This window comes from Triturus cristatus, unplaced genomic scaffold (assembly GCF_964204655.1).
Source record: "Triturus cristatus unplaced genomic scaffold, aTriCri1.1 SCAFFOLD_147, whole genome shotgun sequence".
In the NCBI taxonomy this organism is placed as follows: domain Eukaryota; kingdom Metazoa; phylum Chordata; class Amphibia; order Caudata; family Salamandridae; genus Triturus; species Triturus cristatus.
Window position 1 is genome coordinate 1,567,584 of NW_028187462.1, and position 17,688 is coordinate 1,585,271.

The window sequence follows — 17,688 nt, forward strand, 5'->3', positions numbered from 1 at the left end:
CCTGTCCTAGGATGCTTGTTTCCGATCCAGGGAGGACCTGGCTTGGCAGTTCGGGCTGGACTGTTCCCATGAGGCACAGGGTCATGACTGATATACATATGGCCAGGTCGAAACTAGGGCGGCATGGTGAGCAAAATAATGATGGATTTAACCAAGATCTCCTGACTGGGAGTGAATGTTTTGATTTGTTCTGCATTCCGTCCATCAATTGTGTGTCTTTTGCACCACGAGTGGTCAGCAGGGACCTACTGCACTGTGTTGTGAACCCCCAAATTGCAGGGCACATCCACAAAGATTCACATAACTCTAAGGGAAACTTGGTTCCTACACTACCTTCAGAAAATAGGAAAAAAGACAGGTGTATCTCACACTTCCCTGCAATGAATTATGCTCATCTTGATCCTGACTTTTATGAGTCAGAGAGTCCTTCCAGAGAAGCTCTTATCTGAAAGGAGTCTTTGTAGATGTGTGGAGCCTCAACCTGAAAGCAGTCAACATCACAACTATTGGTGTTTTTAAATAATAGAATAGGCAATATGGACAATCTGCACATAAAAACCTTGTGTATCAGAATATGGCAAATATATAATAATAATTCTAGCACTCATACTATCAAATAAAGAGAACATTAGAAAAAACTAAATCATATTTTTTATTGCATTTACATACTATTGGTAATGAATTAGCTTAAACCATACCTACAGCCTATATTGAAAATAGTAGCAGCTTTACAGTTATTATATTGGTGTGTGAGTAGTGTTGTCCCTAATTATTTTACACCAATTCATATCATGCCACTGAATACATTTGAAGCTTGCAGTTGGACACTACCATTTCCCCCAAGCAATCAGTCCTCTTGTCTTCCTCTCCCAAATTTGTAGATCTGTTTACAACTTTCTCATCAATAATTCTCTTTGGAAATGTTTGTGGAAGTTGTTGTTAAGTCTGACGTATCTGTATCACAGAACAAACAATGCCTCCGTTAGAAGCATGTATGAACGGTAAGCAAATGTATCGAAAAATGCCTGTAGAGTTGCTCTTTCATGGTTTGAATGACCTTGTAATGCTGCTTTTAACACATTGCTCTTTGAACAGATGAATGGAAGTTTCATATGCTGCGTTGCTGTTATTTTTGTTGGTGTAAGTAAAACCTAACTGCTTTAAAAATAATATAACCATCTTGCACACTCTGTTAAGTATTATCACCATTCAAAGCATTTGTTTTCTAGACCCTAAGCCTAGCAGGTACACACTCTACGAAGTAACATGCATGTGTCATCTGAAAAGAAAGCCCTGCCGCACATGTCAGTTCCCATGACATGTTACTCCCTCTTCCGAGAGCTGACATGCTGACAGGGGTTCCAACATTTTGGCTGAGGACACAGCAGGTAGCAGCCGAGGCCTCTGCCGCTGTACTTGGAGGAGTACGGACTCCAGTGAAGACACAGGCCTTCGGCTTTCTATGAACCCGCTTCTGGACTTGAATGATCAATCCCCCCATCAGGCTGTCTCATCGAGAGAACCTTCTTTTGCAGCAACGGGAGGGTCCTAAACTCGAACCTGCACACCCTTCACCTTTAGGTTTGAAGATCAAGCTTTAACAGCTGACAGTTTTCAAACTTCCTCACAATGTGATGTTATTCTGGCAGCCAGGAGTACCTCTACCAAGTGGGTATACACCAGCACGCGAGGATACATTTGTTGCATGGTGTTTATCTAGGAACATTAGTCCTCTAACTGCTCCCCATTCTCAGTTTCTCCTGTTTGGACAATCTTCTTTGTTCAAGGCACCTTTTGTGGCTAGGATCCTCAAAGGTTTGCAACATACATTTCCTTCTAGGCCATTCAGCATGCTTTAATGTGTGCACGCTTTGAGCCTTTGCATAATTGCTCCGGCCACTGATTAACCATCAAGACTGCTTTTTTAGTGCACGTTACATCGGCCAGAATGGTCAGCGAATTGCAGCCACTCTATGTAAACCCTCTGTACACCATCTTCTATCCGGACAATATCGTACTCCGGACACATGCCTCCTTACTCCCGAAGGTTGTGACTCCTTTCCATGTAGGCCAGTGCATCACATTGCCTAACTTTTTTTCTCTAACTCACACTTCAAAGGAGGAGGAGAGACTCCATTGTCTGGACCCAAAAAGAGTTGTTGTTTCTAACTTGATCGCACAAAAGAGTTCCGGTTGTACGATCAAGTCTTTGTGGTGTACAAAGGGGCTAAGAAAGGGAATGCTGTGCAGAAATGGACCATCTCAAGACGGATGCTGCTCAGCATAAATACCTGATACATATTGGGCAAGAAGCAACCTCCTGAGGGCTTGCTTGCTCATCCACCAGAGCCAAGGCTACGACCATTGCGTTAACGAAAGGAGTCCCTGTCCTGGTTATCTGTTAGGCAGCAACATGGGCATCTCTGCAGATGTCTACCAAACACTACTGCCTGAACAGTTAGGTCCGTTATGACGGGCACTTGGTCCACTCAGTCTCGTAGGACTTCCTGGTTTAAACCAGCTTCGCATACCCACCTCCTGGGAGGCTTTGCTTGGGGTTTGGATTCTAAGATAAGGAATATGCAGCTAGAAGTCTCTTATCAGATGACCAAGTTAATTACCTTTGGTAATGCCTTATCTGGTTGAGTACCTAAGTAGACGCAGATTGCTTTCTGGTCATTCCATCCTCCATGCTCGCAGAACTGATCACAGTGTAAGGCTCACCATTCTAAGGGCCTTAGAATTTCAGTTCAGTTGTCAGTCTTCATCATGGCTGCGTGCTTGACATGAAAAGTCGCAAAAGGAACTAACATCAGCGCTTCAGGGTGGCATTTATTTAGGCACCACGCATTGCATTGCCAGTGTAGACACCACAAAACAGAGCCGGACGAGGCCATCTCAAGCGAACTGCTGGAAAACTTCTGGATCTAGTCTGACTCCTGGGGAATATTCTATGGTTAGGAATCTGCAGCTAGATAGAGTCTCTACTAGATAAAGCATTACCGAATGTAAGAAACTTCTTGTGAGAAACAGACTGAAATGGTTAGAGGGACCAGGTAGGCAATGGCACAAGTAGATGGGTGTGGCAGTGGAGAGATAGATAGGGAGGTAAGATCTCACTGGGACCAAGTGATGAAAATTGCATTATTGTGCAAAAGGAAGGTAGGAAGCATGAATGTGTCTAGGACTCCAGTCACAAAAACACAGCAAAGTAAGAACAAAGCATGAAGGGAAATAGGGCAGAAAATGGCGCAAGCAAAAAATAAAGGAAAGGAAAAAAAGAGTGCATGGGATACTCTGAGTATGTACAGGGGAGTGGAAGAAAGAAGTTACAAAATATTAGGAGTAGGCTAGGAAGAGAAGTCTACTATAGTTCATACCCTGTTGAGGTGGGATGAGGTGAGAACACCAGGATGGAGTACACTCTGGAAGCTAAAGGACTAAATTCAGGAAATAAATCCAGGTTGGAATGGGATACATGGAAGTGTGCAAGAAGGTGGGGAAATAGACAAATATAAGGGGTCAAGGCTCTGTAGGGAAAAGGACTGAATGGATGATGTAGCCCAAGCATACAGATACTACATGTTAAAATGAATGCTGGAGGCTAATGGAACAGGATACTCCCATAGGCACCCCTCGAAACTGTCTGCAAAACCTATTAAATAAATTGCCGTAGGCTAAGCTGTAGGCTGTGTGCCCTTGCAAGTAGATTGCAAACAGAAAAGTCATGGGACCCAACACGGATGTAGGTAGTAGGGTGCACCTTGCAAACAGCATCACACCCCAAAATCTAGGGAGAAATTTAGTAAGTACATGAACGCAGTGCAGCAAGGCAAGTTTATGTGGTGCATTACATGAATGGGATAGAGCTCAGAATAGCCATATTTAAAATATATGGCACTCTCTTCTGGTGCTAGCACACTTGTTGCTGCTTAGCAACAATGCAGGAACCCTTGCTTCATGCTAAAAGAGTACCTGCATTGCAGCCAGTACTGTTATGTGCAGGATCCTACAGAAAAACACATCAAAGAGGCATTTTTCTTTTTCTATATGTGAAAATGTGGGAAGAATTTGGTCTCGGTTCTGTTTCTATTGTCATTGAAGCACGAGACAAAGACATCTTCCTTTGTCCTCTTTTGGCCTAATCACCTGTGGAAGAAAAGTCTGGCCCTGTTTAAGATGCCAGCATCAGTAAAATCCATGCTCTTATGACCATACAAGAATTACAGTGCCCCATATTCAGGACAACAGTTTTGCAATCGCTGTCAGAGCCAGCCTATGTGGTGATGGGGACTACCATGTGAAGACTGATGAACCCAACCATGCTAGCTACAGACTCACTGCATATGTAATATAGGCTTTGTGAGAAATATGTTAGGTTTGAAAGTACTTATGATTGATTGTGACTGTGCTGATGTCTAAATTAAAAGTAAAATATTCAGAACTATGAATAATAAAGTAGTATTTTCTGTCCCTATCCGACCTGATGCACAAAACATTAACCCAACAGAGAGCACAAGAGATTTACTTACTATTGAAAACCAGAGGCCTTCACAGGAGGGCATTGCCTCAAAAGTGAGTGGGATGTCATCAGATTAATGAGTTCTATTTTTATTTTATAAAGCTTTATATAGCGCGGACAAGATCCTGAAGGATATCAGAGCGCTTTACAAAAGGATGGAAGGAAGGACATAAATGCAATAACGACATCAAGTAAGAATAAAAAAAACAAGAATATTCGCATACAAGACAATGAGTCAAGGAGAGTAATACAATAAACAGGTATATAGCGGGCTACAAAGGGGGGCACACTGCGGTAAAGAAGAGCAGCATCAAATGATGGTACAATGGTTGTAGGATCAATGACTTAGAGCAGGTGAACATTGCCCAATTTAGGTAAGAGTTAATTAATTCGGAATCTTTTAGCTTCCAGTTTGAAAGCCGTCATTGAGGATATTCTGCGTACTTCCAGAGGAAGAGAGTTCCGTATCTTTGGGGCAGCGCTGGAGAAGGCTTGGTGCCAAGTTTTTTTTTTGCTATGGATGAGAGGTTTCAAGAGGAAAGTGGTAGCGCTTCTTGAGGCTCTAACACCACAGGATAATTAAAGTTTTTGCGCTAGGTACCTGGGAGTTTTCAAATGCAAGGCTTTGTGCGTCTGAATGGCAATCTTTAACTGAATTCAAGCTGTGTAGGGCAACCATTTAAGGGATTTTAGGACTGGGGATATGTGCTCATTTTGTTTGCTACCTGTAACCAGTCTAGCCGCAGCATTCAGTGATGCACTTAGTGGAGCCGGGTGTATTTGGGAAGACCCCAGAGCGTAGCGTTGCTGTAGTCTAGCCTCGGCAAGACAAGAGCTTGGACCGCCTACTTGAAATCAGACTGTGGAAGGAATGGTTTGATATTTTTAAGTGTCCTCATCAAGTGATTAGCTCCCTTACACACATTGCTGATGTGATTTGTCATTTTCAGGTGCTTGTCCAGGGTGATTCCAAGAGATTTGGCTGAGTCTATGATGAGAGGGATGCAGTTAAAAGCAGTGAGGTGAATCAGCCAAAGGTCTGGCTTGGAGATGTGGTTCGGGGGAGAGATGAGAAGGTATTCAATTTTGGAGGTGTTGAGCAAGCGATGATTCTCAGTTAACCAATTTTGAGTAGACTTTAGGGTAGTGTTGAGTGAGATGATGTTATCCGGGGATGAGAGTTTCAGATAAAGTTGCGTATCGTCCGCATACATATGGAAGAGAATGTTTGTGGAATTTAGTGAATTAGCTAGTGGTTCCAAGAAAAGGATGAAGAGGATAGGAGAAAGGGCTGATCCTTGGAGGTCTCCCATGAGTACTGGAGAAGGCTGGGAGAGTGAGTGGTTTGCCTTGACTCTTTGTGATCTGTGGTGGAGGAAGGACGAGAACCATTGTAGCACCCGACCCGTGAAAGCCATCCTGTTCTTTAGAATGGATAGGAGGTTGTCATGATTAACCGCTTCGAATGCGGAGGAAAGGTAACGGAGGATTAGGAGTCAGGAATCATTTTAGTCAAGTATTTTTAAAATGTCATCCATAACATGAGTGAGAGCCAATTCCGTATCCTGCCCCTTTCGAAAACCGGATTGATAATGGTCTAGGAGTTGGAAGTTATCTATGTGAGCACAAAGTTGGGATTGAACGCATTTTACTAGGATGTTGGCTAGGGTGGGGATGTTGGAGATAGGGCGGAGGTTATTGAGGTCAGCTTCATCTGCGTTCGTTTTTTTTAGTATAGGTGATACCTGAGCTGCTTTTAGGCAGTCTGGGATTGTGCCTTGTTATAAAAAAGCATTTACAATCCTTGTCCAGCTGAGGATGAGTGCATTCTTGATTTCTTTGAAGATGGCCGGGGGTAACGGGTCACTGAAGTGGTTAGATGGGTTGATATTCTGAAGAATCTTGTTGATGTCTTTTTCACTGAATGGGGTAACGGTGCCCCATGACAAATTGTTCTTAGTGTTCAGGCTGATAGGTTTGCAGGTTTGCCCTTTTCTAAGAGGTCAAGGCATGGTGCGGACCCAGAGGATGACAGGAGAGCCTTCTTGGAGGTGAGTTCAGTGGTGATGGGTCTAGATTTCTCAGTGAAGAAAGCAGCAGGTTTGTCGCATGAGGGTGGACTGCTTCCAGAGTCAATGGTTTGGACCTTCCACTGATTGCTGTTTGACCAATACTAAAAGTTTCTTGGGGCGGTTAGCAGCTTGATCAAGCTGGTGTCTGAAGTAGTCAGCTTTAGCGCTCTTGATTTGTTTGTTGTAGAAGCTCCTAACATCTCTAAGGAGTTTTAGTTGGAAGGGAGGGTTTGGATTTACAGGACCGTTCAACAGTCCTGAGGTTGCGGCATTCCGTGTTTAGATTATCATTTTACCACGGATGGGTTATTTTTGTTGAGGTATTTTTTTGTTTGGGTGGTGCAATGTCATCCATGATGTTGGAGATGGTCAAGTTGTAGGAGTCGGTGAGTCACTGAACCTCAACAAAGTCAGCTTGAGAGGAGAGGGCAGCTTTACAGTAGGCTGCTAGTTCATCTGAGTTTATTGATCTGAGGTCCCTTTTCCAAATCTTTGATTTCGTTGGTTGACCTTTCCTCTCCGACACCTCTCTGTTAATATAAAAGAGGATGCAGTGGTAGTTGGACCAGTCGCAAGGGGTAATGGTCTCCAAAGTGATGGTCTGTCCTTTCAAGATAATGAGGTCTAGAGTTTCTCCTTTGTTATGAGTAGGTTGATCACAGTGCTGAATCAGTTCTTGATCAGTTAAGAATGATTTAAGGCACATTACCGCATGGTCATTGGGGTTAGAACGGTGAAGGTTGAAATCACCAAGGAAGATTTGGGACACGGCTGAGTCGACATTGCCAGAGATGATTTCCATTAGTTGCTCGATGAAGGGCAGATTGTCTCCGGGGGGGTGATAAAAAGTGTGAAGTTTGCAATCCGGCAGGTTAGTACTTGAGAGCTGAGACAGAGGTATTCACAGGAGGAAGGCGAAGAGGACTCCATGTGAGAAATCGAGAGTGTGTTCCAATGAATACAAGCTAGGCCACCACCCAGCTTCCGAGCTCTGTGTAGCCTAATTATGTCATGAGTAGGAGGTACTAGGAGGTCTAAGATAGGAGTGGAGGCGGTATTTAGCCACGTTGTACATTTTTACAGTAGATTAGCCCCGCTAGGGACGAGAAGTTTGAAATAATTTCCAAGTTCAAACATTTTCGAATTTCTGAGGATTTTCAATCTGACTCTGGGAACTGCCAATCAAATACTTTTTGCCATTGGTCCCTTTAAACTTTGGAGCAAAGTCCTAAAAACGTCTTGTGGTGCCTGAACCACCACAGGAGGACACTTATAAGGTGTAGTAGTTTTAGACTCTAAGAGGCAGATTTACCAACGAGTTGCATTGCCTTTGCGACACAACTACTAAGTCAGATTTATGAAGCAACGCAAGGCCACCTTGCGTAGCCCAGCGTGGCTTGATAAATCTAGAGTAACTAAACACAGTGCAAATTGCTGTGTTGCGTTACTCTGTCCAAAGGAGGTATTTCATGGGTGTAGCCTAGGTGTTCCCACGCATCCTACCATGCATTTTGGCACATTCCCAGATATACCATTACTGTCAGATCTGGGAATGGGTAAAACTGCTAAGCCTCCCAGGTGAAGCATAAGGAGGAGAAATGTCTCTATTTCTCCTCTTTTGTTCCCCTTTCTATGTGTGCTGCAGCACACATAGCACAAATAGAAAGAGAAAAATGCTTCAAGGGATTTTTTTAATGCAGGAAGGTGTCCTGTAAAAAACACTCCTGTCTGCAAGGCAGCAAATGGTGTGCCAGTGCAAGTAAAGGTCAGGAATGCGTGGTTTCGTGTTAAATACGGTACAATCGTGACCTTTCTCTTTCACGCAGCATAGTGCAGCAAGGTGGCTTGCTGCACCGCACTGCATAAAATAATGATAAATCTGCCCCTCAGGGTGTCTGTCAGAGGGAAACAGCAAAGTTCAGTCCAGTTCCAGTTGCCACTGGTCAACTGCCATTCTTCACAGGAACATTCTTTTCAGGTTTTTGTTGGTTCCTGGACCCGCACAGGAGATCAGCCTCTTGATCTTTGGAGACCTTTCAGTCCTTGGATTTCAAGAAGGAGGGGGTCCAAACTCTTCAGGTCCTTCTAACAGGTCACAGAAGTCAAGTGCAGCAGATTCAGACTTTTAGCAAGTCTGCCATTTTTCAGAGAAAGGCTGGATGAGGGTCCAGACTTCTTTGGTTCACCAGCTTGTGGGGGAATGGGTACACACTATGACACTCCCAGTTCCTCGATGACCAATGGAGTAAAGTTTCCCAAGCAGTAAAAAAACTTACGTTTGCAGTAGTTCATGTTTACCTTACTGTAAACTGGCCAAAAATGAAAAGTGTATTAGAGGAAGTTCAGTACGGCAAAGGTCTCTGGCCACAATAAACTCGGGCTCTGAGGCTGGGGGTGTAAATGGGGAGTGTACCCTGGTAATCCTAGTGACGTTCCACATCTAATAATAAAATTCAGTTTGATGCACTCACTGTACCCACAACAAACCCAGAGACAGATGCCTGGTAGGTCACAAGCAGGGTCTTTCAGTAAAAGGCATTAAGTTCACAAAATTGCCTTGGCATCCTGTTCTCTCCCTTGCAAGTGTTAGATGTGGCTCACAGACCTGTTAAGCAGGATTGACATTATGGTGTCAACAGGATGCCCACAGCCTCCTCTGTAAATATTCTGTGGAATTCTGAGGGGTCATCTACCCATTCAGGTCAGCCTATTGTTTGCTCCTGGGATGCAGTTCACATTTTTTTAAACCTATAGCCAGGCTTGAGTAGAGGCTGGGAGTTGGCAAAGGCTAATGCTATTTAGCATTCTGAAAGCTCAGGCAGATTAATGCTAACTTTCTATTTATTATTTCTATTTATAAAAAAATTGAAATCACTCTGGTTTTATACATAGAACAGTAAACTGATAATAGCCTTTAGGCACTTTTAAATACCACCCAACCAAGCGTGTTGGCTACAACACTCACAAAGGGGTGACTTCCTAATATTTCAAAGGGGGGGTTTTACCTATTAAAAGGTTATTATAACAGTTTGCTCTGCAAGTATTACACTGCAGTAGTCAGGCAACAATGGTAGCCCCAACGTCATGTTTTATTCCTTTGTCCTACTGAGTGGAGTGTACAATAGGTGCGGCAGTCCATGCCTTGGGTGCAGTTTCTACATCATACACTATGGCCTTAGTATGCCAATAAAAGATTGGTCAATGTCTAAAGGTTTTAGGGTTGAGAACACATACACTGGGCATTGATAGCAGTACCGCGTTGTGCAGAGTCTAAAAAAGCAATATATTCAGCCAAAAAAGAAGTTGAGCATGTAAAGAGGAGCAATTCCTCATGTCCAACTTATCATTTTAAATCAGACTTTTTCTTGCAGCAAAATGAGAATTTGAACACTGTAGGTACACTAATGCACATGTAAACACTTCATGAGGACATTTCTGAAAGTGTCACCTTATTTGTTGATCACTCGACCACTGCTTTTAGTGTTTTTTCTAGTTCAGTCCCAGTAGAAAGTATTAACAGTGTATTCTTTCACTGTATCAGGCAGCAAATAAAAGCAATCACCTGAATGATACCAATGAAGATAGGCAGTCAATTACAAATGTGTAACAATGGGCATAGGGATAATATTGGTATATGTGTTTTTTCATAGGTAACGGTAAATAGTGTCTTCTTGGCTGATGGGTATTGAGTGCAAAGAGTCTTCTCATTTTGGAGAGGCCAAAACAAGGTATCACCTACACTTCAGAGGGGAATTTCTGACAGCAATTAACAAGAAAACAATCAGCAAAAAATAATTTCAAGTATAGTGCAATACGAACATAACCTTACGAAAGTAAAGCTCTGAATCTATGCTCCACTGCTGACAATTTGGAAGTATGAATGGAAGTTGTTGTTAAGTCTGACGTATCTGTATCACAGAACAAACAATTCCTCTGTTAGAAGCATGTATGAACGGTAAGCAAATGTATCGAAAAATGCCTCTAGAGTTGCTCTTTCATGGTTTGAATGACCTTGTAATGCTGCTTTTAACACATTGCTCTTTGTACAGCTGAATGGAAGTTTCATATGCTGCGTTGCTGTTATTTTTGTTGGTGTAAGTAAAACCTAACTGCTTTAAAAATAATATAACCATCTTGCACACTCTGTTAAGTATTATCACCATTCAAAGCATTTGTTTTCTAGACCCTAAGCCTAATAGGTACACACTCTACGAAGTAACATGCATGTGTCATCAGAAAAGAAAGCCCTGCCGCACATGTCAGTTCCCATGACATGGTACTCCCTCTTCCGAGAGCTGACATGCTGACAGGGGTTCAAACATTTTGGCTGAGGACACAGCAGGTAGCAGCTGAGGCCTCTGCCGCTGTACTTGGAGGAGTACGGACTCCAGTGAAGACACAGGCCATCGGCTTTCTATGAACCCGCTTCTGGACTTGAATGATCGATCCCTCGATCAGGCTGTCTCATCGAGAGAACCTTCTTTTGCAGCAACGGGAGGGTCCTACACTCGAACCTGCACACCCTTCACCTTTAGGTTTGAAGATCAAGCTTTAACAGCTGACAGTTTTCAAACTTCCTCACAATGTGATGTTATTCTGGCAGCCAGGAGTACCTCTACCAAGTGGGTATACACCAGCACGCGAGGATAAATTTGTTGCATGGTGTTTATCTAGGAACATTAGTCCTCTAACTGCTCCCCATTCTCAGTTTCTCCTGTTTGGACAATCTTCTTTGTTCAAGGCACCTTTTGTGGCTAGGATCCTCAAAGGTTTGCAACATACATTTCTTTCTAGGCCATTCAGCATGCTTTAATGTGTGCACGCTTTGAGCCTTTGCATAATTGCTCCGGCCACTGATTAACCATCAAGACTGCTTTTTTAGTGCACGTTACATCGGCCAGAATGGTCAGCGAATTGCAGCCACTCTATGTAAACCGTCTCTACACCATCTTCTATCCGGACAATATCGTACTCCGGACACATGCCTCCTTACTCCCGAAGGTTGTGACTCCTTTCCATGTAGGCCAGTGCATCACATTGCCTAACTTTTTTTCTCTAACTCACACTTCAAAGGAGGAGGAGAGACTCCATTGTCTGGACCCAAAAAGAGTTGTTGTGTCTAACTTGATCGCACAAAAGAGTTCCGGGTGTACGATCAAGTCTTTGTGGTGTACAAAGGGGCTAAGAAAGGGAATGCTGTGCAGAAATGGACCATCTCAAGACGGATGCTGCTCAGCATAAATACCTGATACATATTGGCCATGAAGCAACCTCCTGAGGGCTTGCTTGCTCATCCACCAGAGCCAAGGCTACGACCATTGCGTTAGCGAAAGGAGTCCCTGTCCTGGTTATCTGTTAGGCAGCAACATGGGCATCTCTGCAGATGTCTACCAAACACTACTGCCTGAACAGTTAGGTCCGTTATGACGGGCACTTGGTCCACTCAGTCTCGTAGGACTTCCTGGTTTAAACCAGCTTCGCATACCCACCTCCTGGGAGGCTTTGCTTGGGGTTTGTATTCTAAGATAAGGAATATGCAGCTAGAAGTCTCTTATCAGATGACCAAGTTAATTACCTTTGGTAATGCCTTATCTGGTTGAGTACCTAAGTAGACGCAGATTGCTTTCTGGTCATTCCATCCTCCATGCTCGCAGAACTGATCACAGTGTAAGGCTCACCATTCTAAGGGCCTTAGAATTACAGTTCAGTTGTCAGTCTTCATCATGGCTGCGTGCTTGACATGAAAAGTCGCAAAAGGAACTAACATCAGCGCTTCAGGGTGGCATTTATTTAGGCACCACGCATTGCATTGCCAGTGTAGACACCACAAAACAGAGCCGGACGAGGCCATCTCAAGCGAACTGCTGGAAAACTTCTGGATCTAGTCTGACTCCTGGGGAATATTCTATGGTTAGGAATCTGCAGCTAGATAGAGTCTCTACTAGATAAAGCATTACCGAATGTAAGAAACTTCTTGTGAGAAACAGACTGAAATGGTTAGAGGGACCAGGTAGGCAATGGCACAAGTAGATGGGTGTGGCAGTGGAGAGATAGATAGGGAGGTAAGATCTCACTGGGACCAAGTGATAAAAATTGCATTATTGTGCAAAAGGAAGGTAGGAAGCATGAATGTGTCTAGGACTCCAGTCACAAAAACACAGCAAAGTAAGAACAAAGCATGAAGGGAAATAGGGCAGAAAATGGCGCAAGCAAAAAATAAAGGAAAGGAAAAAAAGAGTGCATGGGATACTCTGAGTATGTACAGGGGAGTGGAAGAAAGAAGTTACAAAATATTAGGAGTAGGCTAGGAAGAGAAGTCTACTATAGTTCATACCCTGTTGAGGTGGGATGAGGTGAGAACACCAGGATGGAGTACACTCTGGAAGCTAAAGGACTAAATTCAGGAAATGAATCCAGGTTGGAATGGGATACATGGAAGTGTGCAAGAAGGTGGGGAAATAGACAAATATAAGGGGTCAAGGCTCTGTAGGGAAAAGGACTGAATGGATGATGTAGCCCAAGCATACAGATACTACATGTTAAAATGAATGCTGGAGGCTAATGGAACAGGATACTCCCATAGGCACCCCTCGAAACTGTCTGCAAAACCTATTAAATAAATTGCCGTAGGCTAAGCTGTAGGCTGTGTGCCCTTGCAAGTAGATTGCAAACAGAAAAGTCATGGGACCCAACACGGATGTAGGTAGTAGGGTGCACCTTGCAAACAGCATCACACCCCAAAATCTAGGGAGAAATTTAGTAAGTACATGAACGCAGTGCAGCAAGGCAAGTTTATGTGGTGCATTACATGAATGGGATAGAGCTCAGAATAGCCATATTGAAAATATATGGCACTCTCTTCTGGTGCTAGCACACTTGTTGCTGCTTAGCAACAATGCAGGAACCCTTGCTTCATGCTAAAAGAGTACCTGCATTGCAGCCAGTACTGTTATGTGCAGGATCCTACAGAAAAACACATCAAAGAGGCATTTTTCTTTTTCTATATGTGAAAATGTGGGAAGAGTTTGGTCTCAGTTCTGTTTCTATTGTCATTGAAGCACGAGACAAAGACATCTTCCTTTGTCCTCTTTTGGCCTAATCACCTGTGGAAGAAAAGTCTGGCCCTGTTTAAGATGCCAGCATCAGTAAAATCCATGCTCTTATGACCATACAAGAATTACAGTGCCCCATATTCAGGACAACAGTTTTGCAATCGCTGTCAGAGACAGCCTATGTGGTGATGGGGACTACCATGTGAAGACTGATGAACCCAACCATGCTAGCTACAGACTCACTGCATATGTAATATAGGCTTTGTGAGAAATATGTTAGGTTTGAAAGTACTTATGATTGATTGTGACTGTGCTGATGTCTAAATTAAAAGTAAAATATTCAGAACTATGAATAATAAAGTAGTATTTTCTGTCCCTATCCGACCTGATGCACAAAACATTAACCCAACAGAGAGCACAAGAGATTTACTTACTATTGAAAACCAGAGGCCTTCACAGGAGGGCATTGCCTCAAAAGTGAGTGGGATGTCATCAGATTAATGAGTTTTATTTTTATTTTATAAAGCTTTATATAGCGCGGACAAGATCCTGAAGGATATCAGAGCACTTTACAAAACGATGGAAGGAAGGACATAAATGCAATAACGACATCAAGTAAGAATTAAAAAAACAGGAATATTCGCATAATTACAATACAATGAGTCAAGGAGAGTAATACAATAAACAGGTATATAGCGGGCTACAAAGGGGGGCACACTGCGGTAAAGAAGAGCAGCATCAAATGATGGTACAATGGTTGTAGGATCAATGACTTAGAGCAGGTGAACATTGCCCAATTTAGGTAAGAGTTAATTAATTCGGAATCTTTTAGCTTCCAGTTTGAAAGCCATCATTGAGGATATTCTGCGTACTTCCAGAGGAAGAGAGTTCCGTATCTTTGGGGCAGCGCTGGAGAAGGCTTGGTGCCAAGTTTTTTTTTTGCTATGGATGAGAGGTTTCAAGAGGAAAGTGTTAGCGCTTCTTGAGGCTCTAACACCACAGGATAATTAAAGTTTTTGCGCTAGGTACCTGGGAGTTTTCAAATGCAAGGCTTTGTACGTCTGAATGGCAATCTTTAACTGAATTCAAGCTGTGTAGGGCAACCATTTAAGGGATTTTAGGACTGGGGATATGTGCTCATTTTGTTTGCTACCTGTAACCAGTCTAGCCGCAGCATTCAGTGATGCACTTAGTGGAGCCGGGTGTATTTGGGAAGACCCCAGAGCGTAGCGTTGTTGTAGTCTAGCCTCGGCAAGACAAGCGCTTGGACCACCTGCTTGAAATCAGACTGTGGAAGGAATGGTTTGATATTTTTAAGTGTCCTCATCAAGTGATTAGCTCCCTTACACACATTGCTGATGTGATTTGTCATTTTCAGGTGCTTGTCCAGGGTGATTCCAAGAGATTTGGCTGAGTCTATGATGAGATGGATGCAGTTAAAAGCAGTGAGGTGAATTAGCCAAAGGTCTGGCTTGGAGATGTGGTTCGGAGGAGAGATGAGAAGGTATTCAATTTTGGAGGTGTTGAGCAAGCGATGATTCTCAGTTAACCAATTTTGAGTAGACTTTAGGGTAGTGTTGAGTGAGATGATGTTATCCGGGGATGAGAGTTTCAGATAAAGTTGCGTATCGTCCGCATACATATGGAAGAGAATGTTTGTGGAATTTAGTGAATTAGCTAGTGGTTCCAAGAAAAGGATGAAGAGGATAGGAGAAAGGGCTGATCCTTGGAGGTCTCCCATGAGTACTGGAGAAGGCTGGGAGAGTGAGTGGTTTGCCTTGACTCTTTGTGATCTGTGGTGGAGGAAGGACGAGAACCATTGTAGCACCCGACCCGTGAAAGCCATAGTGTTCTTTAGAATGGATAGGAGGTTGTCATGATTAACCGCTTCGAATGCGGAGGAAAGGTAACGGAGGATTAGGAGTCAGGAATCATTTTAGTCAAGTATTTTTAAAATGTCATCCATAACATGAGTGAGAGCCAATTCCATATCCTGCCCCTTTCGAAAACCGGATTGATAATGGTCTAGGAGTTGGAAGTTATCTATGTGAGCACAAAGTTGGGATTGAACGCATTTTACTAGGATGTTGGCTAGGGTGGGGATGTTGGAGATAGGGCGGAGGTTATTGAGGTCAGCTTCATCTGCGTTCGTTTTTTTTAGTATAGGTGATACCTGAGCTGCTTTTAGGCAGTCTGGGATTGTGCCTTGTTATAAAAAAGCATTTACAATCCTTGTCCAGCTGAGGATGAGTGCATTCTTGATTTCTTTGAAGATGGCCGGGGGCAACCGGTCACTGAAGTGGTTAGATGGGTTAATATTCTGAAGAATCTTGTTGATGTCTTTTTCACTGAATGGGGTAACGGTGCCCCATGACAAATTGTTCTTAGTGTTCAGGCTGATAGGTTTGCAGGTTTGCCCTTTTCTAAGAGGTCAAGGCATGGTGCGGACCCAGAGGATGACAGGAGAGCCTTCTTGGAGGTGAGTTCAGTGGTGATGGGTCTAGATTTCTCAGTGAAGAAAGCAGCAGGTTTGTCGCATGAGGGTGGACTGCTTCCAGAGTCAATGGTTTGGACCTTCCACTGATTGCTGTTTGACCAATACTAAAAGTTTCTTGGGGCGGTTAGCAGCTTGATCAAGCTGGTGTCTGAAGTAGTCAGCTTTAGCGCTCTTGATTTGTTTGTTGTAGAAGCTCCTAACATCTCTAAGGAGTTTTAGTTGGAAGGGAGGGTTTGGATTTACAGGACCGTTCAACAGTCCTGAGGTTGCGGCGTTCCGTGTTTAGATTATCATTTTACCACGGTTTGGATATTTTTGTTGAGGCATTTTTTTGTTTGGGTGGTGCAATGTCATCCATGATGTTGGAGATGGTCAAGTTGTAGGAGTCGGTGAGTCACTGAACCTCAACAAAGTCAGCTTGAGAGGAGAGGGCAGCTTTACAGTAGGCTGCTAGTTCATCTGAGTTTATTGATCTGAGGTCCCTTTTCCAAATCTTTGATTTCGTTGGTTGACCTTTCCTCTCCGACACCTCTCTGTTAATATAAAAGAGGATGCAGTGGTAGTTGGACCAGTCGCAAGGGGTAATGGTCTCCAAAGTGATGGTCTGTCCTTTCAAGATAATGAGGTCTAGAGTTTCTCCTTTGTTATGAGTAGGTTGATCACAGTGCTGAATCAGTTCTTGATCAGTTAAGAATGATTTAAGGCACATTACCGCATGGTCATTGGGGTTAGACCGGTGAAGGTTGAAATCACCAAGGAAGATTTGGGACACGGCTGAGTCGACATTGCCAGAGATGATTTCCATTAGTTGCTCGATGAAGGGCAGATTGTCTCCGGGGGGGTGATAAAAAGTGTGAAGTTTGCAATCCGGCAGGTTAGTACTTGAGAGCTGAGACAGAGGTATTCACAGGAGGAAGGCGAAGAGGACTCCATGTGAGAAATCGAGAGTGTGTTCCAATGAATACAAGCTAGGCCACCAACCAGCTTCCGAGCTCTGTGTAGCCTAATTATGTCATGAGTAGGAGGTACTAGGAGGTCTAAGATAGGAGTGGAGGCGGGATTTAGCCACGTTGTACATTTTTACAGTAGATTAGCCCCGCTAGGGACGAGAAGTTTGAAATAATTTCCAAGTTCAAACATTTTCGAATTTCTGAGGATTTTCAATCTGACTCTGGGAACTGCCAATCAAATACTTTTTGCCATTGGTCCCTTTAAACTTTGGAGCAAAGTCCCCAAACGTCTTGTGGTGCCTGAACCACCACAGGAGGACACTTATAAGGTGTAGTAGTTTTAGACTCTAAGAGGCAGATTTACCAACGAGTTGCATTGCCTTTGTGACACAACTACTAAGTCAGATTTATGAAGCAACGCAAGGCCACCTTGCGTAGCCCAGCGTGGCTTGATAAATCTAGAGTAACGAAACACAGTGCAAATTGCTGTGTTGCGTTACTCTGTCCAAAGGAGGTATTTCATGGGTGTAGCCTAGGTGTTCCCACGCATCCTACCATGCATTTTGGCACATTCCCAGATATACCATTACTGTCA

General features: G+C 43.4%; 1 pseudogene across 1 annotated transcript in view; it reads right to left on the reverse strand.

Annotated features, from left to right (window-relative positions):
- The window catches only part of LOC146771168 (uncharacterized), an 821,319-nt pseudogene that overhangs the window by 518,533 nt on the left and 285,098 nt on the right, over positions 1–17,688 (reverse strand). The gene's annotated exons all lie outside the window — the stretch shown is intronic.